Below are 19393 nucleotides of genomic sequence, written 5' to 3' on the forward strand. Positions count from 1 at the left end.
GTGATTGACTGTAGACCCTGCCACATACCTCTTGTGTCTGAGCCGTTGAATTGAGATTCTACTTTGTCTCTATACTGACGCTTAGCTTGTTTGATAGCCTTGCGGAGGAAATAGCTGCACTGTTTGTATTCGGTCATGTTACCAGTCACCTTGCCCTGATTAAAAGCAGTGGTTCACGCTTTCAGTTTCACGCGAATGCTGCCATCAATCCACGGTTTCTGGTTAGGGAATGTTTTAATCGTTGCTATGGGAAGGACATCTTCAACGCACGTTCTAATGAACTCGCACACCGAATCAGCGTATTCGTCAATGTTGTTGTCTGACGCAATACGAATCATGTCCCAGTCCACGTGATGGAAGCAGTCTTGGAGTGTGGAGTCAGCTTGGTCGGACCAGCGTTGGACAGACCTCAGCGTGGGAGCTTCTTGTTTTAGTTTCTGTCTGTAGGCAGGGATCAGCAAAATGGAGTCGTGGTCAGCTTTTCCGAAAGGAGGGCGTGGCAGGGCCTTATATGCGTCGCGGAAGTTAGAATAACAATGATCCAAGGTTTTGCCAGCCCTGGTAGCGCAATCAATATGCTGATACAATTTAGGGAGTCTTGTTTTCAGATTAGCCTTGTTAAAATCCCCAGCTACAATGAATGCAGCCTCAGGATGTATGGATTCCAGTTTGCAAAGAGTCAAATAAAGTTCGGTCAGAGCCATCGATGTGTCTGCTTGGGGGGGAATATATATACGGCTGTGATTATAATCGAAGAGAATTCTCTTGGTAGATAATGTGGTCGACATTTGATTGTGAGGAATTCTAAATCAGGTGAACAGAAGGATTTGAGTTCCTGTATGTTTCTGTGATCACACCACGTCTCGTTAGCCATACGGCATACGCCCCCGCCCCTCTTATTACCAGAAAGATGTTTATTTCTGTCGGCGTGATGCGTGGAGAAACCCACTGGCTGCACCGCCTCCGATAGCGTCTCTCCAGTGAGCCATGTTTCCGTGAAGAAAAAAACGTTCGATTCTCTGATGTCCCTCTGGAATGCTACCCTTGCTCGGATTTCATCAACCTTGTTGTCAAGAGACTGGACATTGGCGAGAAGAATGCACGATGTGCCCGTCTCCGTAGTCTGACCAGAAGACCTCCTTGTTTCCCTCTTTTACGAAGTCGTTTTTTTGGGTCGCTGGCTGGGATCCATTCCGTTGTCCTGGTTGAAAGGCAGAACACAGGATTCGCTTCGCGAAAGTCATATTCTTGGTCGTACTGATGGTGAGTTGACACTGATCTTATATTCAGTAGTTCTTCTCGACTGTATGTAATGAAACCTAAGATGACCTGGGGTACTAATGTAAGAAATTACACATAAAAAAACAAAAAACTGCATAGTTTCCTAGGAATGCGAAGCGAGGCGGCCATCTCTGTCGGCGCCGGAAGTAAGTAATCTTATCCAGATGCTAGTCTGTTGTCATAGCGGGGAATAGCGCTGCTTTGGGCCTGTAATTTGTTTTCATAATGGAATAATGTGTTCATTCACATGCTGTGAGTTTAATGTTATTCCAATGATATAACTAACATTCCTTCTCTCTGGCCCATGATGATGGTATGCATCAACAGCCTCCCTAGTGTATCACACTTTGTGACTCAAAGCACTCACAGTACTCAACAAAAAATACATATCTTTCTATCTCAGATTTCACAATGTGGATGGAATGATAACTTGCAACATCTGTCAGTCAAACAGTATGTCTATTGATACAGGACAAATGAGGACAAACAAGAGATTAACATGAGTTAATTTATTCGCAGTCACAAGGGGTGTGTCTAATTTTCAATAATATTTTCCATTAGATAAAAAAAAAAAGCTCAACATTAGTTTTGGGACCCCTTTAACTTTGTCTTACTTTTAAGTTACTTTGAGGTTTTTTCCCCATGTGGTTTCACAGCTTCATTTGGTCCTACAATCTTCATCTTCAAAGCTCTGTCTTTAAGGGTCATCGTCTTCAGCCTCCTCCTCGAACTCTCCCTCTTCCTCAGCGGTGGCGTCCTGGTACTCAGACACCAGGTCGTTCATGTTGCTCTCTGCCTCAGTGAACTCCATCCCGTCCATGCCCTCTCCAGTATACTAGTGCAAGAAGGCCTTGCGGCGGAACATGGCAGTGAACTGCTCAGAGATACGCTTGAACAGCTCCTGGATGGCTGTGCTGTTGCCAATGAAGGTGACAGACATTTTTAGACCCCGGGGTGGGATATCGCAGACAGCGGTCTTCACATTGTTGGGGATCCATTCCACGAAGTAGCTGCTGTTCTTGTTCTGGATATTAAGCATCTGCTCGTCCACCTTCTTCATGGACATTTGGCCCCGGAACACTGCAGCCACAGTAAGGTAGCGGCCGTGACGAGGGTCGCAGGCGGCCATCATGTTTTTTGCGTCGAACACCTGCTGGGTAAGCTCGGGCATGGTGAGGGCACGGTACTGCTGGCTGCCCCTGTTCGTGAGGGGGGGTGAAGCCGGGCATGAAGAAGTGCAGACGGGGGGAAGGGCACCATGTTGACGGCCAGTTTGCGGAGGGAAGCGCAGGCAGGTGGTGACGCCGCTCATGGTGGCTGACACCAGGTGGTTGAGGTCACCGTAGGTGGGCGTGGTCAGTTTGAGCGTGCGGAAGCAGATGTCATAGAGGCCTCGTTGTCGATGCAGAACATTGGTTTCGGGAACCCTTTAACTTTGTCTTGCTTCAAAGTTACTTTGAGGTTTTTTCCCATGTGGTTTCACAGCTTCATTTGGCCCTTCGAATACAATCTTCATAGCTCTGTCTGTGTTCTCCACTAGCTGGTGAACGGAGAGGGAGGCGTTGTAGGGCTCCACCACTGTGTCTGATACCTGGAAAGAAACAGAGAGAGAGAGAGATTAGAGTACTTTATATTTTCTGCCTCATTAAGTACATTTGCATTGAAGCACTAGAAAAATTATGTACAAAGAAGAAACACTCAATATACACACACAATATATATATATATATATATATATATATATATATATATATATATATATATATAGTGTGTATATTGATATATAAATATTTATTTATTTTACCCCCTTTTTCTCCCCAATTTCATGGTATCCAATTTTTAGTAGCTACTATCTTGTCTCATTGCTACAACTCCCGTACGGGCTCGGAAGATACGAAGGTTGAAAGTCATGTGTCCTCCGATACACAACCCAACCAAGCCGCACTGCTTCTTAACACAGCGTGCATCCAACCCGGAAGCCAGCCGCACCAACCGCACCAATGTGTCGGAGGAAACACCGTGCACCTGGCAACCTTGGTTAGCGTGCACTGCGCCCGGCCCGCCACAGGAGTCGCTGGTTCTCGATGAGACAAGGATATCCTTACCGGCCAAACCCTCCCTAACCCGGACGACACTATGCCAATTGTGTGTTGCCCCGCGGACCTCCCGATCGCGGCCGGTTACGACAGAGCCTGGGCGTGAAACCAGAGTCTCTGGTGGCACAGCTGGCACTGCAGTACAGCGCCCTTAACCACTGCGCCACCCGGGAGGCTCTATATATATTTTTACTGTAAGATATTAAAAATACATGTTTATCTGCTAAATCAGTGCACAATTGGCCGCAGCGATCTGAATTACAAGTATGGCTGGCATGACAGTACCTTCGGTGAGGGCACCACGCTGAAGGTGTTCATGATGCGGTCAGGGTACTCCTCTCTGATCTTGCTGATGAGCAGGGTGCCCATACCCGACCCCGTGCCTCCACCCAGGGAGTGGGTGAGCTGGAAACCCTGCAGGCAGTCACAGTTTTCTGACTCCTCCCTCACTACGTCCAGGACAGAGTCCACCAGCTCTGCTCCCTCTGTGTAGTGGCCCTTTGCCCAGTTGTTACCAGCACCGCTCTGGCCTGAAGGGGAGAAGGGAAGAATAGGAAGGAGGAGACATTTAACTTGTATTGTATATGAAACAAATATAGTAATCAATAGCCCCCCTCCCCTCCCCATTCTACGGAGTTCTCTTGGATGCCCAGCTCTAACATGTCTTTTTCACACTCACTAGCGGAAACTTTTTCTGTTTCATCCATCCCCAACCATAACATACAAACAGGATGCATGTCCATTTACCAAACACAAAGTTGTCTGCCTGAAGATCTGTCCAAAGGGTCTGGACCTCACAGAGTCCATGGTGCCAGGCTCAAGGTCGACGAGGACAGCCTTAGGCACATATTTACCACCTCCATGAGAGACAGAGGGGAGGAGGGAAAAGACATCAGGTGAATAGTGTAGGAAACCATTACTAAAACAACTCTCCACCAGCAGGGCCATATAGACTGGGTTAAATATGCTACATATTAAAATGTGGCAGGATCATGGCAATAGATTTAGGGGTGTGGTACCTGTTGCCTCGTTGTAGTAGACACTGATTCTGTCCAACTGCAGCTCGCCGTCTCCATGGTAGGTGCCTGAGGGGTCGATTCCGTGCTCATCACTGATCACCTCCCAGACCTACAGACACAAAATGAATGACAGCAGTTTCCTGGGCATCTTGTACATATGCCACACGTTTTATAGAGAGAGGAATACATAGCAAACAAAGACTGAAGCATGAGCCGAAATGTCTGAAATAACTGTCTCTCTTGTTGTGGAGTATGATGAAAACAACAGGAAATTCTTAGCTCACTAAACCAAATGTAACCAGTGCTTCACTTGGAATAAATGAAGTGCAGGAGCTGTCTTTTACCAAGACGGTCCATGAGATTATGTTCACCTAAATTCACAAATTACATAATGCTGTAGAGACCTCTGATTATTCAGTTACTCATTCTTATTTTTGATGGCTTCTCCATTAACCAAACGTTCATGACTATTATTGTAGCATACATGAAAAAGTAATCATTATTGACACTGGAAGGCTGCTGTGTCTGATCCCATGTAGGCCTACCATCTCCTGCTGTTGTGCCCTTGATCAAGGCTCTTAAACCCAACACAGCAGAACTGCACTGTTAGTTACATGTCATGTGATCAACCCTCCATCTGGAGAGCTCCTGGGTGTGAAGACTTGGCTATTGATCCAGCCCTGAAACACCCAAATCTGCCGATCAAGGTCCTGTTGAGCAGCTGATGTTTAGGCTACAAGGTGGTTAGACCAGGGGCCTGTTGCACAAAACTAGGATAAGGGATTGAGCCAGGATATCTTGGTGATCCTGGCTCAATTGATCCGTAATCCGGTTGCACTAAAGATGGATAGGGGGCAGGAGGATATGTTATGGTATAAATTACCATGGAGATTTATTCTGTGGAGCTAGCCTGCTCCAGACCAGGCTAAATTCCAGGATCTATTTAATCTCATCCCTAATGTCAGTCAGCAGTCACCACAAATGGAAACCAATAGTTATTTCACTGCTCACTATACATTGTTATCACATATAACTAGACCCACTGTTATTTAAACGTTTGTGATCATTAATTTCAATGATTTTGGATAAAAAATGATTTTTAGATGATGTTGCTATCATTAGATAATTTACAGTTTCCCATAGACTATAAGGCTATATATATATAATGATAGAATATTAGGGCCACAGAGGGAAAAAAAAACACAAGTCATAATATTGTAACCAGTTGTTTTAAAGGAGGACAGTTAAAATGACAGATGTGGGGCATTTCGTGAAATTGTACTTCAGTATTGTTTCATAAACAAAGACATGCTGATGTGCCAGAATATTAAGTATCACATTGTCATAAGTATCAAAACTGTAAAAACAATATGTAGCTTTTCTGCAGAAAGAACCAGCCTCATAAATGTATGACTTTATCCTTTTTCTTCAGTGTGGCCCTAGTACTCTGTCATATAAACAAATACACATTCCATATGAATATAAAAACACAATGTGTAACATTATGTTCCTTTATTGAATAAGGACAAAACAAAGCAGGTAAACCATCAGCTCCTTTCGAAACTGAAGTCACAGTGACTCTACAAGATGGAAAGCACAGAATCCAAGCATATTATACAAAATGATACATACACATTCAAAGGTCTGTATAGAACACACCCTGCATGTCTGCACACAAATAAATGCAGGACAAATCCATACACATCAACTGAACAGACAAATGAATGGATGCAGTAGCCTCCCTGCAGCCTTGTATTACACACAGTATACCGCACAAACATCATAAGAGGCCAAATTCGTCAAAAAACGAACCCAAAAAAACCCAAATTCCTCTGCCACCGCAGGACATATTTAACCAAAATTGAAAGCACACATACTAACTAAAATAATTCAACACATATTGGTCCCTCAGCAGCCGACCACTGTCGTCATCAGGGAAGATTGCCGGATTGTCCCAGTCCATGGCTGGTGGCACTCTGGGGCCCTCTCCTTCCTCAGGCAGGCCACATTGTGGAGGACAGCACAAGCCACAGTAATATCACATGCCCTAACAGGGCTGACCCTTAATTTGTGAAGGCAGTGAAAGCGTGCCTTCAGGAGGCCAAAGGTCATTTCAACTCTGGCCCTGGCATGGGCATGGTTGTAGGCCTGCTGTGCTTCCTGGGGGTCTGTGAAATGTGTCAGGAGAAAAGGCTGGCAGCCATACCCCCTGTCTCCCAGCAACACACCAGAGAATTCACCTGTCAACACAAAATCTCATCATTACTACCTCAAACACAGTGATATTCTTAACACAGCCATGATGGTTATAAATAGGGGTTGTGTGGCTTACCTTGTGATAGATTTCAGAGGCCCGAAAGATTCTGGAGTCATGGACTGAGCCAGGCCATTTTGCCACAACATTGCTGATCACACAGTCAGCATTGCAGACCATCTGAAATCATAAGATGAGGAATATTACACCAATCAATGCACATCACTGGCAATGCAGAGTGTTCGTCAATGGACAATATCAAAAAGTTATGTTCACCTGAACATTAATGCTGTGAAAGGATTTCCTATTCACAAAATCGGCCTCATGGGCACCTGAGGGGGCTTTTATCCTTATGTGTGCAGTCCACTGCACCAATGACATTGGGGAAACCTGTCACACAAAGTAATGAGTATCCTACTATGTGTTAACAGTTGTCCTGTAATTTGTAGATCCTCTTACCTGCAATCCTATAGAACTCCTCTTTGATGTCACAGAGTCTTCTGTGGCCAGGGAAGGAGATGAAGACATCTGCTAATGCTTTGATAGCCAGACACACACTCCTTATTGTGCGGCAAATTGTGGCCTTGTTCAGCTGTTCTGCATCCCCACTGAGTACAGGAAGGCTCCACTAGCAAAAAAGCGCAAGGCCACACAAACCATTTGCTCCACACTCAGTGCATGGCTCCGTGCAGTGCGGTGCTTAATCCTGGGACCCAGTAGTCTGCATAGATACCTGATGCCATCTGCAGAAAACCTGTATCTTTCATATAGATGGTCATCAGGGAAGGCCAGTGGGTCCAACCGGTCCCTGAAGACCCTTTCTCGCCTGAAGGCTCTCCTCAGCACAAGTGCTTCTTCATCCACCACATCTCGCACGAATGGGCATGCCATTGTCAGAGCAGAAAGGAACACACAATTTTGGGCCTTCATATAGGCTAGTGGCCACACCTGGTGCTGGGGGGGTGGGCAAAAGAGGGCGATGCCTTATAACGATGCATTGGTTGTACTGATTGCTGGGAAAATAAAAAAAACCTTAGAAAGATGCCACCGTCCTGTGTGCTCACAATAAGAGCTCATATGTCATGGCTCACTTGACTTTACGAGAATATACCTAATTTTTATTTTGAGCTGTGTCATCTTCTTGGAGCTGGGGGAGGAAAGAAAAATAATGATTAATACATTTGTGTTACAGTTAGCATACAGTGTACATTGAAGGCATATCTCACCTCCCTCTCAAGTTTTTTTATTTCAAGGTCCAGTTTCCCAATTGTCCTCTTTTTTATTTCGGACTCCAGTGCAAGATTTTCCATCTTTTTCTTCTTGTACTGAATGTCTATGTCTGCCAGTTCCATTTGGCGCCGGAGGTGGTTGCCATACAACTTTCTGATAGCTTGTGAGCTCTGTGAACACAATACAATTAGCGCAGCTGGAATTTGGCAGGATGTGGTGTCCTTTTATTAATACGCACTATGTTGCCAGGCTGGTTTTCCCAATGTATAGCATCTGAGTCCTGTAAAATAAATTTTTTGATTTTGATGAGGACTCCTCACCATTGTAGAGTAAATAGTACTTTCACAGTCTTAACATGATACCTCATGCCTTCTGGAATCCAGAGAGATGGTCTCCTCCTCATCATCGTCTCCATCATGTGCTGTTGCTGCTGCACTGGGGCCTTCACCCTATCACATTTAATCGGATTCATATTGAAGCTAGTAGACAAGACATGCCAGGCCTACAGTATGCCTTTGATGGAGTACTCACTGGATCAGCATCGTCTGGTGCTTGTGCTGGTGGCTCTAACAGGAACACAGTGCTGCCAGACACTGCAAGGCAATAGGTAAACCAAAGTCAGACAGTCCAAATTGATTCAATATGAATGTGGTTGTATCCCATGTAGAGATGGAAGGACATACCTTGAATGAAGCGGGTGGCATCTTGGGAGGAACCTATGCTCGTCTCTTTCCCCCAGGGATCCCCTCTAAGACGGGCCTGCCTTTATTTAGCTCCAAGGCCATGTCCTCTGCTGGGGTAAGGTCAGCCTTTGGTGACCCACCACCCGTGCCTTGTCTGTGGGTATTCTTTTTCACTGCTAAAACAGTACAGACAATGTGTGAGCAGGCACCTTCTGGGTACAATATATGCTTGTGCTTTGTTAAATATTAGTCAGGGACCATACCATTCTGCAGAATGTTCTTGTATTTGATTTTGACCTGCTTCCATGTCCGTTTTGGCCCGTTCATGTTTAATCTACACACACACACACACATTTAATGGAGTCACACTGCAAAGAATTACTTGGTATTTGTCTTGTTTTCAGTAAAAATATCAAAAAATTTATCATAGCTTTATACAGTGTGATGGAGTTACTTTACACAATTTCACTCATATCTGCAGTGCATTTCAATTAAATTTAACCGTTTCATAATTACAGTACAACTGCATTTTTGGAGATGTGAATTAAATATTTGAATTGTAATTGTGATGTTTCAGCGGAGCGGTGAGTGTGTAATTGTGCACTACTTACGCATTCAGGCGGTCTGCAATACTTTGCCACGCTTTTTCTCTTTGCTTTATCACTGTGGCGGTGTTGCCTTTCTTCTTAATTATATCTTTTACCTCCTCGTATGCCTCCATGAGGATTTGTGCTTCCGACGGGGACAAGTACGCGGCTCTAGTTGCCATGGTAAATCAGTTAATTTGTGATCTGTGGCGGGGTCTATTTGAATGAGCCGTGAGCGCGCACCTATCCAGGATTGGTTTCACCTGGTTTAATGAATCCGTGTCTGCTCATCCTGGCTTGGTCTTTGTGCAACCAATTAAGCCTGGACGCACATGTTTTGGCTTCATTGAGCTCAGCTGAGTCATTTATCCCGGATGTCTTAATTCTACTTTTGTGCAACAGGCCCCAGGGCTTGAACAAACGCCTGCAGTAGTTATCCTGGAGGATGGTTGCCAGCCTTGATATAAAATATTTCAACATTACAACCACATACTTTTGTCTTCATTAAATTATTCCCCCATTCAATGAATCAGGGATCAAATTGACAAGGTAGGCTACTTGAAAGCAAGGTATCTAACTAGTGTTACGGATACAAGTATCCTGTGTGTATCCTGTGAGTGTGTTTATTTTCTCTCCTTCTCCCCTCACAGGTGAAAATCATCACTCCCCAATCAGTCACCAATCAATCATCAATCAGAAGACACACCTCCTCCTGTTTCCTACCCAATCACAGTTCCTTTCCTTGGTTTAAAAACCCTGTCAGTTGTTTGCTCTGGAGCGCAATCTCTCTGTAAATGCCATGTCTGTAGAGCTCTCTTTATGTATTGAGCACCTCCATAGCACTTTGTCCTCACCTGTGGGTCTTGTTTGTGATTATGGTGTTTGCTTGCTGGTGGGAAAAGGGGGAACCAAGACAAGTCGCCCATGGGCATACACTACCCGTAGGTAAACTTTGTTAAATACACTAGTTAGAACTGGGTGGACCACCCACTGTATTTTTGGTTAGTTAGCTGTTGTTAAAGTTGGCTAGTCTAGTTTAGGGGTATTTTTGAACACTTAATGTTTCTTTCCTTGGGTCCAGCTCAGCCCCCTTTCCTGCTCCCCCCATTACTGTGTGTTTTACAATAAACCCTGAGTTTGACTGTAGATTTCAATTGTCATAGTTATTTTGTTCTCACTTTCACTTTGTCACTATTATAAATTGCATGAGTTATGTTACGGTCTCATTACCATCCCCCCTAGACTGTCGGGCCAAAAGGGATTCGTAACACTAGACATGTCTATATATATATATATATATATATAGCTCAAATATTCATGTTTCAGGGGAGATCTATGTACATCAAGTTATTTTTCAATCAGGCCATTCTTAGAATATATTTAGATGTTGTTGCAATTACATGGTTACTTTTTAATAGAGGGGAATCCCAGCTTTCCAACAGTGCAGATTTATTTATTGCTGGTGGAAAGGTGACAACGACATAAATGCTTAGTTAGCTGGCAAGATAGCTACAATGGATTCTTTGAATAGGCCATCTAGTTAATCTGTCCGTCATTTCTTTATACCTGCTGCTGAAATGTCGCGCGCTCTCTCCTCGAACGGTCCACTGGCACACAAGCAGCACACACATACACGCACAGAAAAGTCATTCTTTGGCTGGTAGGTCGATTTGTAAGTGATTGATCATATTTAAGTGTGCCTTCATGAATTACATTAACAAAAATGATTTAACTAATTGCCTTGACCTTACAAACCTTCATTGAACAACTTGGAACATCGCATCATGTATATTCAGGTTGGTGCATTTTTAATCCGCACAGTCTCAAACAGCCTACTGGCGGCAAATAAACTTGAACAAAGCGGAATCAGGAAATGAATGGCCACTCCCCATTGCTATTCAATGCAGATACCGCCTATATTCCGCGTTGATCAACGTTTTTGGCCTTGGTGTGTGAATCTGGCTCAGCGATAGGCTACTTTGTTTTGTAGAGGAGCTGGAACGCAATTTCCCAAAAATTAGAAGTGCCGGGACGGTGCTCTGGGCAAATTCGGCCCAGATCAAGCACGGAATGTAACACCATAGAGTGGTCAATACACTGGCGGACAGAATATGAAATTGACTCAGACCTCACATCAGCAAGGGCCCTCATGATCTGGGCATGAAAAAAACATTCCATGATAAAAAAATAAAAAAATCGGAGCTTTCTTATATCGCGCAGATAAAGAACATACACTTCAAAACATGCTCCCCTTTTATTAAATGTTTAACTATCTTTATAAATGTTTGGAATATCTGTTTTTACATGTATACTTCTGAAATTCAATGCATGTCTATGGCCTAAAAGCAGTAAGGCCAAATTCAATGTTTCATGTACTGAACAAAAATATAAACTCAACATGCAACAATTTCATTGATTCTGCTGAGTTACAGATCATAGGAGTAAATGAATCAATTAAAAGGAATTCATTAGGCCCTAATCTATGGATTTCACATGACTGGGAATACAGATATGCATTTGTTGGTCACATACCTTTAAAAAATAATGGGCCTTGCAATGGGCTTCAGGATCTCGTGACACAATTTTTTGTGCATTCAAATTGCCATTGATGAAATGCAATTGTGTTGTCTGTAGTTTATGCCTGCACATACCATAATCCCACTGCCATCATTGACACTTGCAAACCGCTCACCCACACAACGCCATACACATGGTCTGCGGTTGTGAGGCCGGTTGGATGTTGGAGGCGGCTTATGGTAGAGAAATTAAAATTATCTGGCAACAGCTCTGGTGGACATTTCTGCAACCAGCATGCCAATAGCAGACTCCCTCAAAACTAGAGACATTCATGGCATTGTGTAACAAAACTACACATTTGAGAGTGGCCTTTTATTGTCGCCAGCACAAGGTTCACCTGTGTAATGATCATGCTGTTGAGTCAGCTTCTTGATATGCCACACCTGTCAGGTGGATGGATTATCTTGGTAAAGGAGAAATACTCATGAAGAGGGATGTAAATAAATCTGTGCACAAAATTTTAGAAATATTTTTTTGGTTCATATGGAACATTTCTGGGATCTATTATTTCAGCACATGAAACATGGGACCAACACTTTACATGTTGCGTTTATATTCTTTAAAATATATACCTACAGGCGTCCTAAAATAGCTAAATGATCCTTGGTATGACTATCTTAAAACAATTCCATGTTAGCTTAATAGAAACCCAACCCTGGGCCCATAGACTATTTAGTAAAAAGACAGGTGCTGCTGATAATACTGTCATCGTCAACGAGGCAGAGGACATGTATGCATAGTTCATGTATCTGATGCTATGAAGCAATAAAGATTATAGCATATCATACTCTTTTTGGCCAGACAGCATCAAATACATGGGCTACATATAGTAAGACAGAGGGGCTCTGTTTTGCTCGCTTGGATGCTTTCTCTGGTGAGTTTCATTCACTTGCGAATTGAAGAAAATTTGGCAGGTGCAGAGTGCACTGTTCAGATGCTGGAATTATTTTGAATGAACGTGCGAAGGTAACCTTAAGTGATTTGTTTGACAATCAGATAAACATAATGACTGGTTGTGTTCACGGCACATGAAAAGGTAATACATTTTTACAGTTAAATTACATGTCTTTACTATAAATCCATAAGCCCTGGGTAAATTTAGATACTCATAGACTGAGATAGATGGCTATAATAGTGTTATTGGAACAGAGTAGGCTTTTAAAAGGTCCTGTGAGGAGAGGGATAGAACACAAAGGACACACAGATATTTTCATAGACAAACATGAAAATTAAATCCATTTTCAGGCAGAGTTAATTGAGAAAGCTGATCATCTCTAGATCTGTAATCGTGTCTCGTTCACCCCTTGAGGAGCATGCTTGTGTGTGACCTTTTGTTTCAGACATTTGTTGTCTGCTAATTTTCTGTAAACAGCAGCCTCAAGGGAGGATTTGGGATCATCTAGATAAACAGTAAGGAAATCAGATCAGTAGTTAAGAGAGATTTGAGGGTACTCAACTGTATGGACTCAATATACAGTAGCAACCAGTGTTTTGATAAACCATGTAGGCTCAGGCAATATGACCAAGTGACCTTAATCTGAGAGAGGGAGAGGGAGTCAGAGAAAGAGGACAGCCATAGATAGGATAGATGGTTATCAGGGAGGACTGAGAATAATTGCTTTAAAAGAATGGGGACAATGGCCAGAAAAGCGCACAGTGCCACACCCACTCTCCTATGCCTTCAACTGGGCTGTCAATCAGATCTGTTTGGTGGCCATCCAACCCATGACACCCTAGAGGGGGTAGCATCCTCTCTGTCAGGCCACCAGTAATGTTATTCTAACTAACGCTTTACTAAACTAACAGTTACATGGACACCAGCGAGGTTCACTGTCCCATTGAAGTAGCTTACATTACCTTTCAAAAGTTTGGGGTCACTTAGAAACATCCTTGTTTTTAAAAGAAAATAATTTTTTTTTGTCCATTTAAATAACATCAAATTGATCAGAAATACAGTGTAGACATTGTTAATGTTGTAAATGACTACTGAATTTTTTAATGGAATATCTACATAGGCGTATAGAAGCCTGTTATCAGCAACCATCACTCCTGTGTTCCAATGGCACGTTGTGTTAGCTAAGTTTATAATTTTATCAAGTTTATCATTTTAAAAGGCTAATTGATCATTAGAAAACCATTTTTCAATTATGTTAGAACAGCTGAACTGTTGTTCTGATTAAAGAAATAATGTTTTGAGGGTTCTATTTAATGAAGCTGCAAGTTGAGGACTTGTGAGGTGTCTGTTTCTCAAATGAGACACTCTAATGTACTTGTCCTCTTGCTCAGTTGTGCACCGGGGCCCCCACTCCTCTTTCTATTCTGGTTAGAGACAGTTTGCGATGTTCTGTGAAGGGAGTAGTACACAGCGCTGAACGAGATCTTCAGTTTCTTGGCGATTTCTTGCATGGCATAGCCTTCATTTCTCAGAACAAGAATAGACTGATGAGTTTCAGAAGAAAGTCCTTTGTTTCTGGCCATTTTGAGCCTGTAATCGAACCCACAAATGCTGATGCTCCAGATACTCAACTACTCTAAAGAAGGCCAGTCTTTCAAAAACAAGAACATTTCTAAGTGACCCCAGACATTTGAAAGGTAATGCACATTCAATGTGGATTTCAATTTAATGTGAAATTGTATTGATTTCAGAGACATACGATGTATATGTATGACCTGATAGTATCATCAATCTGTATACTGGAGCTGCCTTCTTGACCAAATCTCCCCACAAAAGAGATTCCTTGTCTCAATAGGACTTCTCAGTCTAAAGAAAAGTTGAATGAAAAGAATAGACGGTGCCATGGCGTAATCCAAAGGAAAATGTTTTATTCATAGGGCACCTCTCTCTTTCTTACACACTCCCCTTCTTGTCCATCACTCTCTCTAGCTCTTTCTTCTCATCTCTGTCTGTCTCTCTTCCTCCAGTAGTATCAGATTACATCGGTGTTGAATCCAGTGACTTCACCGTCTGTTATGTCAGCTGTTTCCTCTGTATGTCCCTCCCCCACCCCATCCGCCCCTAATTTGGTTAGGGGAAGACAGACATTGATTAGGATGAGGCGGGCAGTGCTACTGTACGGTCCTGCTTTTAAGTGGACATTATTCAAATCAACGCTAGCAGCGGGAAACGGCTCTGTCATCATGATAATGATGAGCCGTACTGTATGTCTGAGAAAGGATGACCTTGGTATGGTTCTGTGGCTCTATAATGACCATGGACCTAGGGTCGTCATGACAACCTTAGACACCCTGATACAGATAATATGGATTTGATTGGTCTGACTGGACCATTATGTCCTCCATTGTAAGCCTACATGAGCTATCAACCAGACTGTCAAACAGTTTCACCCATAGACCTATGAGAGACCGGGTGGGGTCCTTCTATCTGATGATGTCAAGACTTATTGTACATGGGAAATGGACCACTAACACAAAGCAGTCACGCCCTACAAAATAACAAATAACAAAGCAATGTCAACATTTTGTCTCTCCAATTTGGAAAAGACCAAAGAACTGACAGACCTCTCAAATTGTATTTTATTCTCTTTCCATCATTGTAAATTATGCACGCCCCACTCTTCTCAATGCTCTTCTGCATCCCCTCTCACACGCCAATGGAAAACCCTGTCAGCGTCTACACAGCCCACTGGAATAAATCGAATCGATATATCGATCCAGTATCTGAAGGAAAACATGTAATTTGGCTTTTGCGCATAGCAGGCTACATGAATATATGTGATTGTCTTGAACGCAAGTTTCTCAAATATGCGAGGCAAAAGGGAAAGTCACCATTTCAGTTTGACAGACCTTGACAGTGAAGTGAAGAATATGTTGAGTTCAGACAATAATGCGAGAGCAGCTTTCATGCGATCTGGAGACGTAGACACGCCAGAGAACCCGGTTAAACCGATAATCCAAGACAATTCCACACACTGGCTCACACAGACGTACACACGCATACATTTACATTTAATTGTTGAGTTACAATACTTTAACAAATGGTAGCTATCACACACTCAATTCACTCTGCATATTGTATGAAATAACATTGCAATAGGCCTAAATAGTCTCAAAATAAAAAGGTAGCTTAAGAGGGTGAATGTGACCGGATAATTATCCATTCTTTGTAGTATTCTTCAGTTGTGTTGAATCATTTGAAACACGCCTTTACTATATTATAGACAGTCATTCAATAGACTGCTTTGATCATCTATCCAAACCATTGTAGTGGTAATTCTGAGCATGTACAGTTTTATTATAAGGGTTCAAAAGGAAGCCACTACCACTTTCTGTGATTAAAAAAAAATCTCAAAGCATAGTGGCCTCATCTTGCGCTATATCATCCTCTAATGTATGAAATCCAACCTGACCATTTTTTTTTAATTCTATGAAACTGCAAAAGTTAGACGACAACAGCAGTTCATAATTAGGATGATGAATGTATAGGTTCTTGTTTTGGCACCAATCTGGTTACCGCACTGGCCGGATTGGATATGCACGATTTCCCTCATGTTGACAGGTAAAAATGTCGAGACACAAAGAGACAGCGAACCATGAAGACTCAATCGAACTAGTGTGGTCAACGGTTTTGATAATCTGGACACGAGAAAGCTGCCAGCAGCACAAACAAGGATGTCACTTTCATATGGTAATGAAGAAACTTCAAAATAAAAGGCCACATTTCAAAACATTGTAATGTGGATAACCCATTCAAAAGATATTACATTTTAATCACTGGACCCTTCTATTGTGACAACAAGAAAATGCAATGAGTAATTCGATAAAAAAATATGATTTTTTAATTTAAAAAAAAATTCCAATAATGAAAAAATACTATGTTGATTGACAATTGGTATGTTGAGAATAATGGGTTGTAGAGAGAGAACTTGTCTACCTGTCTCAGCTAAAGTGGAGTGGAAAATACTCAGTAGTGTCTCTACTAACCAAATGTGTAGTTTAGGATGGGATTGTGTTGTACATACCCAGCAACACAGCTTTAAATAGTCTGGTACTATCCATGGTTCTGAAAACAATTCACAAAAAAATGAACAAAAAAAGAAACACAAAGGTCAACTTTTTTTTGATAAAAAATAAATCTAATTTATTTACAAGTTAAATGTAATGAATATTAACCAGGCTGTTAAGACAGTATAATTAATCACATTCTGAACAGCAATGGAGAATTGTATTTACAAGTTGTAGGCCGATATGTGATTCTTATCTATTCAGGTTCGCAGTATACAGCAAAGGCATAGGACGATTACTTAGTTTAAAAAAATTATAACAAAGGCAAGATTATTTACAAGCTATTTGGTCATGATTATGGATCAAGGTCAGCAAAGGGTCTTTTGTAGAGTTTAAAATGTACTACAAGAGACAACAAGGCTACATGGCTAACAGTACACAATATAATCAAGCTTTCAGAACAACAATGGAGAACATTCTTTACAAGTTATAGGCCTCTGTGGGTTGCTTTTTCAATCAAGATTAGCAGAATACATTAAAGGTCCATTTAACTAAGTTTTCTAAATCAATAACGGAGACAAGATTGAAAGTTAATACATAATACAGAGAGGAGTTTATTATCTATCAAGGTCAGTAGTCATTTTCTGTAGAGTTTAAACCGCAGTACGCAGATAACTCAATTAAAACATACCATCGCATGCCATTGTGACAAAGTGTACCCACACTGCCCTCTAATAAGACTGCTTTAGAGAATAAGTACACATAAACACCCTTACCGTCTAACTGTTTTCTAAAATAGGGACACCGATGAGGAAATTCATAGTTTAGTGTCACATCCACCGCAAATCCATACATTGCCAGATACTGTAATTCCAGGTATTTCTGAAGTGGAAGTAGTTTATCCTTTCATTCTCTTTCATATTGGCTTAAGGAATCCATCATTGTAATGGAATGGAATGCAATTACTGCTGCTCACTACAGTATATGTTGCATATCTATGGCTATAATTGTCCAATGTGACTTTAAGTTCACAGGCACTATCACATGCTCAAAAGCACCATTCCAGGCACATTTGGTGTAATCTCTTTGCTGTCACAAAACAGACTCTGTAATTCCTGACTTGCAAAATATGCGAGGGACATTAACACAAATTGTTCCTTCAGATGTGACTTCAAAAGATCATTGTACCTGTCAATTATTCTATCCTTGAACCACTTGTTGTCATGGCTTAATACTCCTTTTTAGTAATTGGAGATGGAAGAGTTTTGGTTGCCTTTGTTTAGAACTCAATGAGTCATTCTTTGTGCATTTGTCAGAGCACAGATGACTTTTGTCTTTTTGAAGAAAATGTAATACTTTTCCAATGTGTCTCTTATGATACCAGATAGAACACAGCTTGCTTCAGGAGTTCTTGGACCTTCTCTAAGGTAATACCATGTATTGCGTTGAAGAGAAAGAAGTGGGTGAAGTAAGGAGTCACTGGTACTCTATTAAACCCGTTGCCCAGCACAAGAGACACATTTAAGTTTTGCAGACTCTATTGAGTAATTCCAATAACACATATTTTATTAGAAGTGTATTTCTTTAAATATAGCCTACACAATAGCTTTTGACATGACAGTATTTCTGTAAACTTTTAAAAGAAATGCTGGTATAAACAAGTAGAATATGTCAAATTATCCATTTGTTTTTTCAGAGGTGGTTGTAAATGCAGTGAAAAACAGTTGTACCTCACTAGAGTGCAAAAAAAGGATATTCCCAAGTTTAGCATGTCTTTGCAGGGGGCCTCTTGTTTTCATTTTTTAATAATCTATGAATGTGCTGCCAGTATAATATCCTACTGACAGGAGGATGGTAAACCTCTGGACTGGGTCCAGAGAGAGACTGCGGGGGCTGGGCTGGAGACTGGGAGTGATTTTCATATAATAGGGTGGAGATCGATTTCATTTCTATTCATACCCCATTCACGAAGTGTATTGAAATTATATTTATGAACAAACAACTAAATTACTTACTTATAACCATTACATTTACCCCCAACTCTCCCAAAGTTTTGATGATATTTTCAGTCCTGAAGTTGAACCTTTAACTGACAGTTGGAAATTTACTGTGAAAATAAAAAATATTTTCACATGACCCTCCCCTGGTACTGTAAAAAAATGGCACACCCTTCCCCCTCATAGAATTAACTCACAATAATGTTTATGACTGCAAATAACAATAACTGTGGTGACCAGGTGTTTATAAACGTGGATTTGGACTTTGTCACTTAAGTATGCTTTTGTGGCACAGTCACCTTGTTTTGAGAGAGGTTGGCATGGTGATCACAACATCATACCAGGGAAGCCCTTATTTTAAGTGTTTCTTAAATCCCCTATGGGAAATATTAAGGGTGTTAAAATTATTGGAACCATTTCCTTGTTTGACAGCTAGATTTCTGGGTATTGTGACATCTCCACTGTGGGGAGATTATTATGGACAAAAGTGTGATATTATTTTTATTCGTCAAACAGCAGCCAAGCATCATCATGTCACCAGAATAAGACCCTGGATATTTATTGAAAGGAGCATTAAGCTCATTGTGAACTTTCACCACCCTGTGAATTTCATCACCAACCTATTTCATCTGTAGCCTAATAAACTGCATGTTTTCCCACGACGTCATTACATTTCTTATCTAACATGTACTTTACTCCCATAAAAA

At 41.6% G+C, this 19393-nt stretch overlaps 2 pseudogenes; both read right to left on the bottom strand.

The window, feature by feature from the left end:
* Positions 1-1978: 1978 nt before the first annotated feature.
* On the bottom strand, positions 1979-16235 carry LOC135519706 (tubulin beta-4B chain-like; annotated as a pseudogene).
* LOC135520374 (putative nuclease HARBI1) lies at positions 6063-7971 on the bottom strand (annotated as a pseudogene).
* Positions 16236-19393: the final 3158 nt, after the last annotated feature.

The sequence above is a fragment of the Oncorhynchus masou genome, chromosome 29 (assembly GCF_036934945.1).
Source record: "Oncorhynchus masou masou isolate Uvic2021 chromosome 29, UVic_Omas_1.1, whole genome shotgun sequence".
NCBI lineage: Eukaryota > Metazoa > Chordata > Actinopteri > Salmoniformes > Salmonidae > Oncorhynchus > Oncorhynchus masou.